Raw genomic sequence first — 17,010 nt, 5'->3', positions numbered from 1 at the left:
CCCAGCAAAGGTGCTGCTAGTTTGAATCCTAGTCATTGTTTCACTGAAATGCTGAAAAAAGTTTCCCCAGCGCAGGTGTTTCCTTCCTAGCTCCCATGGCTGCTGATTTGCCCTCCAGCTAGCAGGCTGGGGCTGTCCAGGAGGTCTCATATCTCAGGGGTGTCCCCTCGCCATCCTTGCGACTTCACTTGCACGGTGAAATCCCTGACATAAGTGAATCAATGGGAAATCTCTCTGACCTTGTTCTTATATTTCCTCTGGGTAGATGAGAATATCTGAGCCACTGCTGTGGGGGTGGAGGGGTATAAAAAGAAGGTGGGGAAAAACAGAAGAGAGAAAGGGGAAGGAGAAGGGGAAGACAAAAACTGTGTAAGCAGTTGGGGGCAAATATACATACATACATACATACATATATATATATATATATATATACACACACACACACACACACATATATATATATACACACAGGCAAAGTCAAAGTGATACCCTACAATTTCTGCATCTTACTTACTGCTTAGATTGGGACTGTCCAGTGCATGCATGGCACCATTCACATAGAGATGGGCCCTGCCCTGAAGAACTTACAGCCTAACAAACAAGGACATGCAAGAAGTCACTTGATCGGGGCAGAGCAAGGAGCAGAACCCGTACTGCTCCAGCTGCACAACAAATTGTTACAGGAAGGACAACTGAAGCGAAAGCAGGGAGCTAAAGGCTGTTCTGAAGCTCTGTTTTCTTGCTGCATAAGAATGCTTAAATCAGTAATAATGTGGCCATTGTTTGTAAGCTCTCAGGGCTTTAATGCAAAGAGCAGCTCAGGTTTCAGAAACTCCAATTAGGGTCCTGTGCACTGCACCCGAATTCCCTGTTGTAGTGAAAAAGTGTTCAAAAAGGCCTTCAAGGGAAATACCCAGCGTAGTGTACCCTGTCCACAGTCACACTTATATCCTGGCACTACATATGAAAGCCGATTTGCCTGACATGGTATAGCCACTGATTGTGACTGTGTTGCATGTATACAGGGATTGCCAAATTAGGGAAGAACCCAGGCCCTCCTAGTCTAGTACCCTGCCTCTGACAGTGACAGCTCCAGCTGCTTCCCAAGAAGAGCTACAAGCTGATGTGTGATAATCAGTCCCTATTCCAGGTCTCATCTTGATCCCTGCATGTTCCTGAAGCACAAGGTTTAAATTCCTTTCCAGGACTGTGAGTATTTGTGATAGCTCCAGATTTCCTTCTTACCCATAGTAAATGCCCGCATTGGGTGTCCATACTCTGTTTGCCTGCCACTCTCTCTCTCTACTACATTATGCTTAAAGTACTTGGGGTCTTTTCTCAATCATTCTAGCTCAGCTGGGCAAAATCCAATAAGAACTGTTTTTAATTGATGCAAAGGACATTCTTGCAGCTGTATTTGACCAAATATCCACTGCACAGGCCTCCCAGGACCGCTGCTGCAGGGACTGGATGATGAAGTCTTGGGATTACGTCGTGTCATGGAGCATGGAGCTCTGAGATGTGATTATAAAAGCGTTAGAGCCAGAACTGTTTATGCTGACCTTCTAAAAAATGGGGGAGCCAGAGAAGCAGGACACAGCTCCAGCCGACTTTCCATTCCGAATATGTAAAACCCAAACCCTTCCTTTGACTCCCAGTGTTGCCAAGCCGAAACGGTCAAAAATCATAAGACTGGTTCCCAAAATAATGAAATCAGTTTGCAGCACCTTTGCAGAGGGCTTAGCTCCAGGGTAAGGGCAGGTTAGTTAAGGCAAATCATCTACAGGTCTACAATCATTACATATAAATTAAAGCATATTAAGTTCCTGACATGGAAGCACTCATTTAGACTGAAACAATTTAAAAATTGCCATAATTTAGTCTTTCTCAGGGGAGAAATTCTCTATGGACACCATAATCCCAAATAAGAGTTTGTACATGGGGGCTCAGTGTGCCTTCAGTTATGTGTTGACTTCATCACTTCAGTTGATTTTCCTTTACTTGCTGCCTGTCCCTGTTTAGACATAGCATGAACCAAGGTATTGGGGTTTGAATAAGGAAAGGGGAGCCATCAATGCCCATTGGAAGGAGCATTTTGAAGACCTTCTCAATTGAGACTCTGTTGTTGGTGAGAGTGTTCTCAACTCCATCCTGCAGCACCCAGTCAGAGATGAACTTGGAATCCCTCCACGGTGAAGAAAGCCATCAAGCATATGGCAAATGAAAAGGCACCTGGAGCAGATGGATTCCTTGCTGAAATCTTCAAGGAGGGGGGAGAGGAGCTCACAGCACAGCTCCATGCTCTCATCTTAAGGATCTGGAATGACGAGGAAATCCCAGATGGCCTCAGGGATGCCACGGTCATACTAACCTTCAAGAAGGGAGAGAAATTACACAGAGATCACCTTGCTGTGCACCACAGGAAAGATCATTGCAAGAACCCTCCTGAACCACGTCCTTCCACTTGCTAAAGAGCTCTTCCTGGAATCTCAGTGTGGGTTTAGGGCATCAAAAGGCACAATCAACATGATCTTCACTGCTCATCAACTGCAGGAAAGATGCCAGGAACAACATACATCTTCCTACATGGCCTTTTTTGACCTCATGAAAGCCTTTGACCCTGTTAACTGAGAAGCACTGCGGAGGATCCTTCTGAGGTAGAGATGCCCACCAAATTTTGTCACCACTCTCTGCTGCTCCATGGCAGTATGCGAGCAGTGGTCCTCAGTAATGGATCTATCACTGATCCCTTTGTGGTTAAGACTGGAGTTAAACAATGCCGCATCATCACTCCAACTCTCTTTTCGATATTCCTTACTACGATGCTACATCTGACCACCAAGCTTCCAGTCAAAGTGGAGCTAAACTACTGAATGGATGGTAAACTGTTTCATCTAGGCCAACTCCTGGCCTAAACCATGACTACCCCAGAATCAGTTATCAAGCTCCAGTACATTGATGATGCTGTAGTGTGCGCTCACTAGAAAGTAGATCTTAAGGCAATCATTAACATCTTCACTGAGGCATACAAGAAAATGGGACTGAGGCTTAACATTCAGAAGACTAAGGTCCTTCCTTAACAAGCTCTTAATGAGCAGTCCCCAGCTCTGGTAATTCAGATTTATGGAGAGACTCACAGAAGGCTGACGTCGACAAAAATTATCCAACTTCACCTCAAATGTCCAAATGTGGTCTTTGGACGCTGAGGAAACAGGCGTTTGAAGATCACAACATCAGATTCAAAACAAAGCTAATGGTTTACCAAGCAGTCATCTTTCATACCTTACTATACGGACATGAGATGCAGTCAACGTATAGCAGACACCTCAAGTCACTGGAGACATACCATCAACACTGCCTGAGAAAGATCCTTTGAATCCAGTGGGAAGACACATGGAGCGACTTTAGCCTCCTCTTGCAAGCAAACACCACGAGCATCCATCAAGCCGATAATCATTTGACATTGCCTTTGCTGAGTTGGCCACATCATCCAGATGTCTGACTCCAGACTCCCAAAGCAAGTTTTATTTTTCCAGCTCTGTCAAAGTGTATGCTCAAAAGAAGGGCAGAGAAATCACTTCAAGGACATCCTCAAGGGCAACTTGAAAAAATGCAACTTTGACATCAACTCATGAGAGACTATCACCCAGGATTGCCCCAAACAGAGGAAAAGTCTGCTGCAAGGATCTCAGTAATTTCAAACCTTATGACAACAACAGGACATGGAAGAGCAGGAGAGGCAGAAACAGTGCCACCCACTCGGCACAGAAACATGTACCCGAGTTGCAATAGAACCTGTCAATCCCGAACTGGCCTTGTCAGCCACCTTCAGAGCCACAGATAAGACATTCATGAAAGACAGATGATGACAACTTCATCACTTCTGTTGATTTGCCCTACTGGCTTCCTGTCCCTGTTTAGATATGGTGTGAACCAAGGCAATGGGATTTGAGTAATATGTTTTCTATCCCAGTTCAGTCACTATCTCCTATGGTGGCAAATCACATAACCATTTCATGCCTCAGGTTTCTCATTTAGAAAATAAGGGTCATACAATAGTCATAAAACACCTGAGGTACTGAGACAACAGAGATCTGCAGAGGTGGGTAAAGAAATGTTCACTTTTCCCCATCTGCACTTTCAGTGCAGGTGGCTTCTATTTTAGATTAAGAGACAAAACAAACATAAAAGCTCCATGACAATGGGGAAGAGAAAAAGTGACTCATTCACTTGTTCAAGAAGAAATACTTATTTTCCTGAAATGTATGGTTAACCAGTGGAACTCACTGCTGCAGGATATTGGTACAACAAACAGCTCAACAAAGTTAGGATGTTGTAGAGAGGTAAGACCCCGCATGTTTTGGGGCATACAATTTGTGGGAGTCAGGATGGACTATTTCTCCTTTGCTGTAGATGGGAAGTATCCTAGACTAGCTGGAGCAGTGATGTAACCTTGTGTGGATGACAACTCTACAGTTGTTATAACATGTTTCCAACCTATCCCCCTATGAGTCACTCAGGAGAAAGATCTTAAGAACCAGCTTCTCTACCACCTTCTCAAACCACCATTGTGTAGTTCTCAAAAACTGCAATTCCTTCTCCACCAGACGGCACTCTGCTGGTCACCGATGATCCAGAGATCACCAGCTAAAAATACTCACGCCTCAGGTGCAGACCATAGCCCATTTTCTATGCATAATGGATTAAAAATGTGGTACTTTTATTTTTCATTTCAGACATGAGCAGATCTGTAAAATAGTAGTATTCCCAAACAGGAGTCCCATTTTCATGGTTCACAGGTATAGCGAGAGTTCTCGGTAGATATATTCCCAGAGATTTTGGGACTGGACCGATGATCTTCTGAGGTCCCTTCCAGCTTTACAGTCTATGAATCTATGATTATTGATTACACTTCCAAATACTTCACAAGCTCTATGGAGAATTCATTACTGTGCCCATGCTTCCTAGTTTTTCAGCACTGAATCACTTTAATTGCTTCCCACAATTTGCCTGCATTTCTGCTAAACATTCTCCAAGGGTCTTAGGACCCATTGTTGCTGGCTATCACTCTAAGTAGTCTTTCTTCAGTCTTTACACATCTCTACTGCCCCATTCACCTTGGTGGGTTTTCAGTGGTCTCCATCAGACTTTAACTTTGGTCAGCGTACAGTCTAGGAGTGGAGCTCTGACAGATGGACAAATGGATGATCTCCTTTGTTCCAGTCACTTGTGCAACTAAACTGGTTCCAAACATACTGGCACCTCCCTTTCTTTTGGATTAAACCAGCAAGGCTGAGTGTGAAACACTGGTGTGTGGACAGATCAGTGTCTCCATACACACTGCCCAGGCTTCTCTACCCCGGAGAGGTCACTTGAGCTTCACTTTATCTTTCAAGCAAGGATTACATGCAGCAAGCTGATGTCTCCCTCAGCATAATTCTGTTGTCTCAGGAGACAGACAGATGCCTACTGTCAGGCTGGGATATTCTTTAGCTCTCTTCCATATGGTATTATGCCCCCCTTGTAATTGTGGAAGGCCTTTAAGAAAAAGACATGTCCTACTACCAGCATGTGGTTGTTGGAGCTTCTCTTTCAACTCAGGCAGTTAAGGGCATGGATTAGGAGAGAAGGTCCAGAGTTGGATCCTGACATGTTCCAGCTACAATACTAGAGCATCCTCTGTGAGTGAGTTAAATGTTGTTAGGGAAGGGATTGTGCTCTCCTTAATTCTAGTATTTGCACGCAATGTTGGCCATGCTATACTTTTTTTAAAAGAATACAAGAAAAACATTGGTGACGTGGATGAGGTTGGTTCCAGGAGAAATCTCTCCTACCCTAAAATGTAGGGCAAGGTGGCACCTTGGACACTAACCAGTTCAGAGAGGCTTGAGGTGTCAAAGGCAACAACCTACTTAGCCACATGCATCAGGGGTGCAACAATCTCCAGATGGCAAGAGAAGAGACCCAAAGGAAGGATGAAAGCCCCACAGGATATTGTGTTGCATGGAGGATGCCCCAGGTACATGTGGTGCTTCACAGAGATGGCTCTCCTCTCTTAGTCACCACTTAAAAGACATGCAAGCAATCACTAGTGGGAATCAAGTGCAAAGAGAAAGATTTTGATCATGGAAACCCAAGAGGGGGAAATGTGGGCTGCTCATCAGGGGTCAGAACCTCTCAGTTACATTAGCTGAAACAAGATAAAAATGAAAGATGGATGGGGAGAGGAATTTTCAAAGCCAAGTTGAGTTAAAAATAGCCCGTGTAACTGCACTGACTGCGTGTAGTTTCTTAATCTCTCTGGAACACGTCACAACTGTCTCATGACTCTGGAAAAGGGAGCAAGACAGGAAGGAAGGAAGGAGGCTGTAGACTTTGTAGGAACTCAAGATCCTTAAAGTGCAATAAACTAAGCAGAAGGAACTTGAGTTGGTTGGGTGCTCGCAAGAATCCCAATTAAGTCATTTTGGTTGAGTATTATTCTGCCGGCAGTTTCCTTTCAGGGATGTGGTGGGCATTCTCTTAAATCCAACCTCTACCTGCCATTCTCTCCACCAGTGGTAGCTTATGAATATATTATTTTTCAGACTGCTCTGACCCAAGGCATCTTCATCAGTGGATTGGATGAGGGCAGGGAGCGGATTCAGAAGGATTTAGATAGATTGGGAAAGTGGCATGGGCGGCTGGTGCCTCCTGAGTTGGAGGGTGGGAGGGCACTTGCCATCTCAGCGGACAGTCAGCAACTGGGGGGAGGTCGCCCCGCACAGCCGGGGGGGAGGGAGGCCATGGCTGATCCCACTGACCCACAACTGGCAGCGGCACGTCTCTGGCACTTCTGGGTTAGCAGGATCGGCCGCGCGGGGACTGCTTCTCCTGGTGCATTCCCCGGGCAGCTCTCTCATGGGGGGCACCGGTGCTCTCGCCTGCCACCGCTGCCCAGGAATGCTGCAGTCAGGGGGTGCACCAGCACTCTCAAGGGGTGCATGTGCCCTGATGTGTTCTGTGGGCAGAACAGAATAGGATGCAGTTTAACACAGATAAGTGCAAAGTGATGCATCTAGGGAGAAAGAATCACCAACACACCTACAGACTGGGAGGTAACTGTCTAAACATCACAGCAGCAGAAAGCAATCTCAGAGTCATAGTTGACTCCAAAATGAGCATAAGTTGTCAATGTAACAAAATGATAAGTAAAGCCAACCACACTCTTTCATGCTTTAGAAGGTGCATCACGAGCAGGTCTAAGGAAGTGATACTTCCCCTCTATGTGGCCTTGGTAAAACCGCAGCTGGAGTACTGCATCCAGTTCTGAGTGCCACACTTCAAGAGGGATGTGGATAACTTTGAGAGGGTTCAGAGGAGGGCTAGTTGTACAGTTAGGGGCCTGCAGGTCAGGCCCTATGAGGAGAGACTGAAGGTCCTGAAGCTCTTCAGCCTCTGCAAAAAAAGGCCGAGAGGGGATCTTGTGGCCATCTACAAATTCATTGAGTGGGAGCAGCAAGGAATAGGGGATACTCTGTTTATCAGGGCATCCCCTGGACTTACTAGGAACAATGGCCATAAACTGATGGAGAGCAGATTTAAATTAGACATTAGGAAAAATTTCTTTACAGTGAGGGTTGCCAAAATCCAGAATGGGCTTCCAAGGGAGGTGGTGCTCTCCCCTACCTTGGGGGTCTTTAAGAGGAGACTGAACAAGCACCTAGCTTGGGTCATCTGACCCCAGTGCTCTTTCCTGTCCAGGGCAGGGGGTCAGATTCGATGATCTACTGAGGTCCTGTCTGACCCTAAAAATCTACGAAATCCCAAATTCTATTTTTAGTGTCAGAGTTTCAAAGGCAGGAGGGAAAAATGTGATCGTCTAGTCTGACTTCCTGTATAATATAAGACAAAGACTTCCCTGAATTCATTCTGTTTCTCAATTCACTGACACACGTCCTTCTCCAGGTCAGTGGCTTACTTGAGGATTACATCAGAAGGGGTCCAGTATATTCAATAAGGAAAGTGGGGGAGGGGCTAATGATGTTAGTACCAAAGGGGTTTCCTAAACAGGCTCTATCAAAGTCCTTACTGAAACTAATTTCCCATAACCTTAGATGCCTGTGTAAAAAATGAGTGGGAATGAAAGGAGAACTTCTCTTCCATGGAGGGGGCCGGCTTGAGGTCTGTGTACCTCCTCAGTCTCTATCCAAGGACAATCAGTTGTATTTTATCCATGTTCTTCAACTTTAAAATGAGTGTCATAGAACAGAAGTCTGGCCAAGCTACCAACTCCATGGCCGGTTGGACAAAAACCCAGGAGCTGAACATGTAGCCAACAGGAAACAAACTCATTCCCACAGGTATTAGACCTGGGAACTGACATCAACCCCGGCCCGGGGATAGCCCCAGCTGAGGAACAAGGAGACGAATTCTTGCAGGGCATCGTAGCAACGTTCCCCGCTCCACCGTTCTCAATCTGGATTCTCAGCTTAGATAAAGGCTTGGGGTGAGGTAGGGAGATCCCACCAGGAGCTGAGAGTGGGTGTCAGGAAAACACTGGGCCTGGAGCTGAGTGAGGACATATGGGAAAAGGGACCGTTGGGCTTGGCTGGCACAGAGGATGTGAGGGGGCAGGGCTGGCAGGGGTATGCAATACAGACTCTGCTCTCACTCCAGGGGCAGGGTTGAGGTTAGATATACAACTGTGTTGCTAAGAGCTGGACCTGCCCCAGATCACAAGGCAGCTGTCCCCTGCAAAGTGCCTGCAGCCATTGGTTCCTGAGAAACTTCCTTCTCCAGCTTAGAGGCACTTTATTTTTAGCTGGTGACTTAAGCAGAAGTTATTCATTAATGTATGAGGGTAGAGGAAGTATTGAAAGCAGGCAGCTTGTTCCAGGTCCCTCAAGTCTTAAAGCAGCAAATCGAACCTGACCCACGTAGCTCCTGCTCCACTCCCTTAGCCTTGGTATTCTCTCCCCTTCTTCCATCAGCCCTTCCCCAGCCTGACAGTGAAAGGAAGCAAACACGAGACTACCTACCCTGCTCAGAGCTGCTGTGCGAGCTCCCAACACCCTCCAGGCAGAGGAGCATTTCATGAACGCAGATCAGTAGGGGACAGCTAGTGTATCCTTTCCAGAGCAGAGAAGCCTGTGAGCTTGGTTTTCCCTGTACCCCAAGCCTAGGCCTCTGTGTGACTGCATAGGGCATGGGAGAGAAAGGCAAAGGACCAAAGGCTCTTTCAGAAGTGAACTAGTGATGTTAGGACCCCAGTGCAAGATACCTTCAAAAAGCTTGATTTTCAGAAGGAAGGTGCTCCGTGCTTCTACCACTTCAAGCCAGGTAGATCAGCTCAATGCACTGCAAAGGAAAATAACCAGGCATAGATGTTCCTATGAGAACAAGGAGGATTTTACTTCATAAGACCAGCCCATATGGAGAAGTGAAAAAATGAGGGTGTGAGCACAAGTTAGCAATATCAATGTATTTCTTCACTCTGTGTATTAGGAGGAGTTTGGGGCTGAGGCCAGACCAAGTGCCTGGTCTGCTGGATGCTGCCCATACATGTGGCAAAAAGCAATCCCTGCCCTGATGAGTTTACAGTCTCAATGGACAAGGCAAAGAGTAGGTACCATTAGCAAAGCCATAGCCATCCTATGTTGATTGTTTTGATCAATCACAGTATCAGGTGTAGCAATGGATGACACAATTATTCAACAGCCTATGGCCAAGGAGCCTGACAATACACAGATGCCTCCCCCCCACTACACTTCCACACTGAATTCAACAAGCATTCACAGGGAGGACAGAGCAACTAGGTATGTGTGTGGGGCAGAGGGGAGGAGACAGCATGCAAGAAAGGTGAGATCTCATAGCAATGCACTTACTTGTCCACACCTAGGCAGTTCTATTTGCTTCCTCTTGGATATCATGCTCACGGGCGTCTTGGGGGAGAGTTTTTATCAGAAGAGAGGGAGGATCATCCGTGGGCTTGGGCACTGGCCTGAAACATGAGAAATATGTAAATTCCCTGTCCTGCTACAGATGGCCTGCATGAGCTTGGGGAAGTTGCTTAGATTCTCTGTGCCTTCCTTGTGCAAAATGAGGGAAATAGCCCTGCCGACCCAGTAGGACTGTGAAGAAAAGTGCTCAGGAAATGGAATAATGGAGGCCAGCCAAGTATCTTCAATAGAGGGGCAAGGGAGGGGGTAGTGGGGGAAACAGGTATGGGCAGATTGGTCATACCAGTGATCACAGCTCCCTCTTGTGGCCAATCAAAGGACTGCACATCCTACCCCAAACGATCAAGGAGGCCGAGCTTTGCTACTTAGGTACATGTGGCCTGGCAGGCCTGCAGATACTCACATTGAACTCATATGAAAAGAAGTGCTGGTAATACTCTCATCTAGTAGGGTGCAATCATTAATCCCTGTAAATAATGGGACTAAACCTAGGAGTCCCAGGCATGAATCAGGATCCACTCTGCCTGGTGCTCTACAACTATGAATTTTCCTACCATGTCACAGCTAAAGGGGTCCCAGCTCTCAAGACACAGTGACTGGTGCTTCAGGTCTGATTTCAACCCCCTTCGCCAAAGGAAGAATCTGCACACCTGTGCCCACCTTCCATTACCAAAGGGCAGGGGAAATAAAATATACCATGTGTGAACAATAGCACAAGGGCTGTGAGGCCACCAGCTCTAACAATGCCACTGAACCACCACAGCTACCCCACAGCTCTGCCTGTCAGATCAAAAGCACCAGACTCTTTTCTGGCCTGTCCTTTCTTAAGGAGCAGCAAGGCACTACAGCGTAAGGGAGGGCAAGCAGTGACAAGCCTGAGACCTAACAGGTGGTCGCTTCCTCCTCAGCAGAAAATTTCCTGATACGGCAGAGCACAATTATTCCCCGCAGGCGAATGTTATTCCAGTGCCAAGTGGGATGGCAGCAGTGCCCAGCCCTTGCCCTGGGTGTCTGCACAGGAATAAGGGTGACTGAGACTCCACAAGCCAGCTTCCTCACCTGACAAACCCTTGGCTATGTGGAAAAACCATTAGAACAAATGTGATGGTATTCTGGACCGATTTCTCCTGATTTTCTATGTGCAGATAACTGGTCTGGTTTGGCAGTCCACTCATTCCTCCAGGATGAACTGACGTACAGTCCAGCAGATCACAGCTGCAGGAGGAGTGGCTCTGGTCAGTGTCCCCATGTAGTCAAGCCCTTGGACATGGCTGAATCTGGGACCTTTCTCTCAGCAGGCAGAAGCTCACCCCTCTCCCTGCTACACAGCCCCTTTCATCTTCACTGCTGCAGGCAGGTCAGTCCAGGCAGGAGTCAGGCTGTCTTGGAGTCTCCATCCTCCCCAAGGAAGTTGTGCTCTCACTTTCCAAAGGACCTTGGGCCTGGAGCTGGAGCTAGGGCTGGGACTGGAGCTGGAGCTGGGGCTGGGGCTGGGTGGGGCAGGTGGAGATGGCCTGGCTTGATCATATGACAGATTGCAATTGCCATAAAAGCTTTCTTCTGATGATAGGAGTTAGGAAGACTTTCCTTGGGGCAGGTAAGCCCAGAGCCTAATGCAGGGGTTGTTCACATTTGTCCTCTCAAGCTGTCTGGGAGGGCCATTTTCAGAGGCAGGGTACTCAACCAGACAGAACACATGGCTGAGCCAGAAGGATAGCTTAGTGGATAGAGCTCAAGGCGTTTGAATTCAAATTCCTATGCAGATGTACGTTTCCAGTGTGACTTCTCACTATGCTGTGCCTCCGTTTCCCCACCTGTAGAAAGGGAAGACTTGTGGGGATAGGGTCCAAGAATAGTTGAGAGATGCTTAAGTACCATGGGAAAATCCTGACAAAGACCTCTAGTAGAGGGACAAGGGAGAGGCAGGTCAGTAGCAATTCCTTTGCTTTCTTAACAAAGAGTGAATTCTGCCCTTTTGAACAGAGACACTGCCCTTTCAAACCAGTGACATTACCAAGGGACACTGCCCTTTCAAACCAGTGATGTTACCAAGAGGCCAGCACAGGCATTCATAGTAGAGGGAGCTGTTAGGTGTCACCTGCACAAGATCAGCAGCAATGTGATGAACCCTGGCAAGGGACCCAGACCTGGAAACCCCCTTAAGGGGCATCAGGACCAGGAGATGCTTTCATAGGACCTTCTGGTTCACTGAGGGTACTTCTAGGCTGTGAACTAACACACCCCATGGGAAGGATGGGTATGGTATCGGGGACTCACATACTTGCCATGGAGAAGCCTGGTGGGGTAGACTGTGTCAAGGGAAAGAAACTGAGGCAGTACTCTAAGGCTGTGGCACTGCAACCCTGCCCCAGCAAGCTGCTTCTTTGCCACCAACACCCTCTGCATGACCATTTCAAAAAGGCCCTTCAGAAAACCCTGAAGCAGCAGCACTATTTCCTCTTGGCACACCAAAGGACCTTTGCTATTTGCACATGTGGCTGACTTTCTGGGCAAATAAACTCAGCATGGGCCAGGCTGCAGGTACCTCAGATGTGATGAAGCAGAGGCAGGAACCTGGGGGCAGTGGCAGTCACACCAGCCCCGTGCTGAGCCCCCCTGGGAACAGGGAGAGTCTCCTATGGCACTATGACTTCCTGTCCCCCTTTATTTTCTGATTTCATATTCCTGAATATTCATATTTGGACATATTCCAAATGTCTGAGCAATAAGGCCCTTCCCAGGGTGGAATGCCCAGAAGGAACGGAGGGCTCTGGGAGGGCAGCCACGTGGGTGTTATTAGTGATCCCAGCAGCCTTTCCTGGCCTTGGGAACTCTATGCATAAAGAGCCCCGCAGCTCTCCTATTCTCAGTGCTCCCTGATGTAATGCTTGTGGATTGCTGGTGCTTGCTTGTGGGGGGAGCCAGGGCAGGGGGAGGGAGGGACAGGACTATAGGACAGACCATGTCCCTGGAGTACATCAGTCCTGCCCCCCTGCACGCTGCTCTGTGTTGGCTTCCTGGCTGCCCTGGGCTCCTGATGACTCAGGAAGATCCTGCCATAGCTGTGGCCAAGTGGAATCCCATGCATGTGAAAGGCAGCAGCCCATGACTACACATTCACAGGACTATGATCACCCTCAGAGCCAGACAGCAGGAGAGCAGGCCAAGGAGAGAGGTTAGTGCAGCACAACAGGTCTTTGAGAGAAGAGCTTTAGGGATGAGTGGACTCAGCAGGTTTATTTATTTAATTTATATCTTGCCTTACACTAAACAACCAACCCACAGACAAGATTCCCCAAAGGGCAATGACAAATGGTACCTGCCCAAAGAGGCCTGCTGGATTTGAGGGTCTGTAGGTTGGCCAGATTCTTCCCTCACTTTTTGGGTAACAAAGAGAGTGCATGGGCTGGGCCCCATTCATCCCCTGGAGGCAGAGGAGAAGGACTGCAGCAGATTTGCAGCTAAGGGAGGTCGATGGCTTTGTAGAGGCTGCAGACTGGCCAGGTCCTTTGCCCTCCAATGTTTGGGATCCAGGAACATACCAGCTCCTTGACCCAGCTCTACCACAGACTTACTGAACAACCTTGGGGAGGTCAATGGTTTGCTCCGTGCCTGTTTCCCCCTCTGTGTAACAACCTTCACTGCTCTGGGACACAATACACAGCGAAAATGAAATGGGAAGAGCTCCCAATGCAGAGTAACAACGGGTGGAACGAATTTCCATTAAAATTCTTGTGTTTCAAGCTATCCCCATGTGGAAGTGCCCCTGCCAAGGGGAGTTTAAACCGTACTGCTGAAGATGGGATGACAACAGCTTCAACCCTGGATTGCAACCAGGTCCTTGGACATGACACTTGGTCTGTCCTCCACTGGTGCCATAGGAATAATAGCATTCCCTACCTTAGCGGGTAGTCCATTCACAGTGTTTGATGAAGAAGGCTGCAGCCTACACAAGGTCAAGTCTTTCTAAACAAGTTAGTCTAAGTTGTTGCCTTGCTCTGCCCCCTACCTTTGAGGGTTGTTGATAAATACACTAGACTGCAAAACACAAGTGCTGGGGGAAAGAGCTAAAGACCATAGAGAGATTTCCAATGAAGGAAATCGCTGCTTGCACTCAGCTTTAATGAAAACATGAAGCAAAAGAGGAGTGAAGTGTATGGGAAGGAGTCTGGTAACCCAGTGCCTCAGGGCTGCTACTGGTTATTTTCCCCTTTCTAAAAGTATTATTTGGCTTCTGATGGCATCCCTTCCCCACTTCCCCTTGAAGCACTGGACACTGACCGAGGACAGAAGTGGGAGATTATGGGTAGCATGCACTGGTACTCCTGACCAGATCACCTGATGAAGAACTGTCAGGTTTGGGGTCTGAAAGGAACTATCCTTCAGGTCACAACAGCAAGGTCTACAGGGGTGGGCAAAATGCGGCCCATAGGCCAGATGCAGCCTGCCAGGCCATTCTATCCGGCCCATGGGCCCCCTAAAAAAATTTAGAAAATGAATATTTATCTGCCCTGGTCCGCCTGTCATATAGCCCTCGATGGCTTGCCAAAATTCAGTAAGCAGCCCTCCGCTCAAAATAATTGCCTGCCCCTGGTCTATTTGGAGTATTGCCTTCCTCCACAGTGTAGTTTGGTTCACCTCCTATGATCATCTGAGGATATTTTACCTAAGAAATCTCCTGCCATCACAGGGCCCAAGACACAGGTGACAGCTTTGCCTCTCCATCTCTTCCTCCAGCACAGGTAGCTTTGTGTTGAGGCTGTGGTGTGCAAATGGGGCTTGAGAAGACAGCTGTACAGGCCCTGTCAGATAAATGTTATAAGTACATAGTTGTGAGTGAACACAGGAGACTGGTCTCAACGGCCCATACAATCCTCTCCTCACCTTGAGACATAAGATCCACCAGACCCTAATTCACCTACCACTTCATGTAGATCCTCCAGGAACCAGCTTATACACATGTTCCTGCTTCTTTGACTGCTGCCATAAACAATATTGTTTCTTCAGATGAAGACCCATTAATGCAAAGCTCTGCAGTCAGGACCCCTTCCAAGGATCCCACCATAGCTGACTTTTTACAAAAACCCCTGAGGCTGATAAGGCACCGTACACCCAGGAAGAGACAGAATCCAGGTCTGTGGCATCCAGGCACATCCAAACTTCACTTCCTTTTGTAGCTCCAGCTGGTTTTTATTCAGCTGCCTTCTGTCTGCATGGAGGCTGCCTATCTCGCTGTGAAAAAGAGCGCTGCTCGTGCACAAACACAACCTGGCCCTTTTCCACATACCTGTTAGGAAATCTGTATAAGCAGGAAGAGCATTTTGGGTATTACTCAAATTAGTGCATCTTGCTTGGTTCCATTACCTGAGCCCACTGGCTTGCAGAGTCTGTAAACCTGAAAGCTAAGACTAGTTTCTCATGTGTTGTATGAAAAGCCTGGTCAAGGTTTCAAAGAGACTGGCAAGTGGGTGGTGGGGGAAGGGTGGGGGTAACGTCAGGCTATGAGAAGCAACGGAACAACAATACCAACCATACAACATCCCCTCAATCACCCTCCCAGCTTCCTGCAAAGTGGGGACAGCTTCCATTCTACAGAAAGGGAAATGGAGGCACACAGCTGCTGCATAGCTTATCCAGGCTCTCAAAATGAGAGAGAAGCCCATACAGGAGCGGACAGCACATCTGCCAGGTCCCAGAGCATGTGCTGTCACACTGGTCTGCTTATTTCTGAGCATTCATTGCATTATTCCATCTATTACACTAGCACCTACCGATCTCAGCTGAGACCAAGGTCCGTTAGACAAAGTAGCATACAAACAGTACAACTGCACTGCAGCTGGTGTAGGCATGCCAGAGCTAGCTTTGCACGAGTCATCTTAAGTACTGTTAGCAGTGCAGTCACATTACTACTGAGCTCAGGGAAGGTTGCTGACCTATCTGAGCAGGTGGTGACATACTCCAGCAGTTACACAAGCTGAGCTCCATGCTGTAGCTGCCATCATAGCAGCGAGCATGGGCACACTTATTCAAGCTGAAGAACAGGCATAAGCTGATGTCTCAGGGTAAATTAGTGTTACAATCAAAAGAGAAACACCCAAGGGCAAACTGAAGCACAAAGGGAACAGACCTGCCCCATGTATTATATTGGGTCACCAGCAGAAATTTGGTTCAGGTCTTCCAAGTCCCCGTCCCCTGTCCTATACCCTAGACAAGGGATTGTCAGCTGAGGATATGCATACCCCTAGGGGTACTTGGGAATCCCCCAGAGGGTATACAGCAGCAGAGTGAAGCAGGGGGCACTTCTGGTTTTGCCACCAGCCCTTCCCTCCCACTCCACCTCCGGGGGACCCCTCCCCACCCCAGCTAGTCAAGCAGCTGGGGGAGTCCCTGCTTCTGGACTGGTCACCAGGGGTACACCAACCAAAAAAAGGCTGAAAACCCCTGCCCTAAACTGTGCTCCCCCTGGTGCTAGTAGAGTGATCAGAGGCTCCTCTCTCCAAGCTCTGCCAGGGCTTTCAGACAGGAAAGGTGTGCATCACACGCAAGAGTAAAACTGGGAAGGCCGTGCCCTCACTGCACAATCTGCAAACACGAGGGGAAGAAGAGACTGGGACTAGCATGGGACTGAAAGGGGGCTCAGTGCAGCTTGCTAAATTTTCTTGGCTCAACAACCCAGTAGTGGCATCTGCTAACATGGCATTGTTGTGAAGGCAGATGCTGCCATAATTGTACCCGAGAGATGGTCATTGGCATGAAGAGGAAGCTGGCTAATGCAGAATATACTTTCCACCTTATAAGCATGTAAATATGATTCCTGGCTGGGAAAGATGCATCAGTTCTCTTAACACCTTCCCCAGCTCAAGCTGCCAAACTTGTGGTTAACAGGTTCTACCTCTTGCACAGTGTTGGTATTGAGCTGCCCAGGGAGAAACATTTGTCTGTAATTGTGGTGGAAATGGCCAGACTCCAGAGCAGCTGCACAGCCTGGAGGGGCCAGACAAACCTCAAGGGATGCAGCGCACCACCTCCCTGCTGCTGCTCAGCCTGCCTTGGGCACCTGGGTGATCAC

General features: G+C 48.0%; 1 protein-coding gene across 1 annotated transcript in view; it reads right to left on the bottom strand.

Moving 5' to 3' along the window:
• LOC109312920 (leukemia inhibitory factor-like) overlaps nucleotides 1–16,174 on the bottom strand; it is a 29,513-nt gene extending 13,339 nt beyond the window's left edge. The window contains exons 1-3 of the mRNA XM_019539279.1: nucleotides 14,864–16,174; nucleotides 9,867–9,982; nucleotides 9,263–9,371 (exon numbers count right to left, since the gene is read on the bottom strand). The gene's annotated coding sequence lies outside the window, so the exon portion shown is untranslated. The remainder of the gene's footprint in view (nucleotides 1–9,262; nucleotides 9,372–9,866; nucleotides 9,983–14,863) is intronic.
• Nucleotides 16,175–17,010: the final 836 nt, after the last annotated feature.

Source organism: Crocodylus porosus, unplaced genomic scaffold (genome assembly GCF_001723895.1).
Source record: "Crocodylus porosus isolate Cpor-Errol unplaced genomic scaffold, CroPor_comp1, whole genome shotgun sequence".
In the NCBI taxonomy this organism is placed as follows: Eukaryota; Metazoa; Chordata; order Crocodylia; family Crocodylidae; genus Crocodylus; species Crocodylus porosus.
The sequence above is the reverse complement of the archived record's forward strand: the minus strand, read 5'-3'. Positions and strand labels throughout refer to the sequence as shown.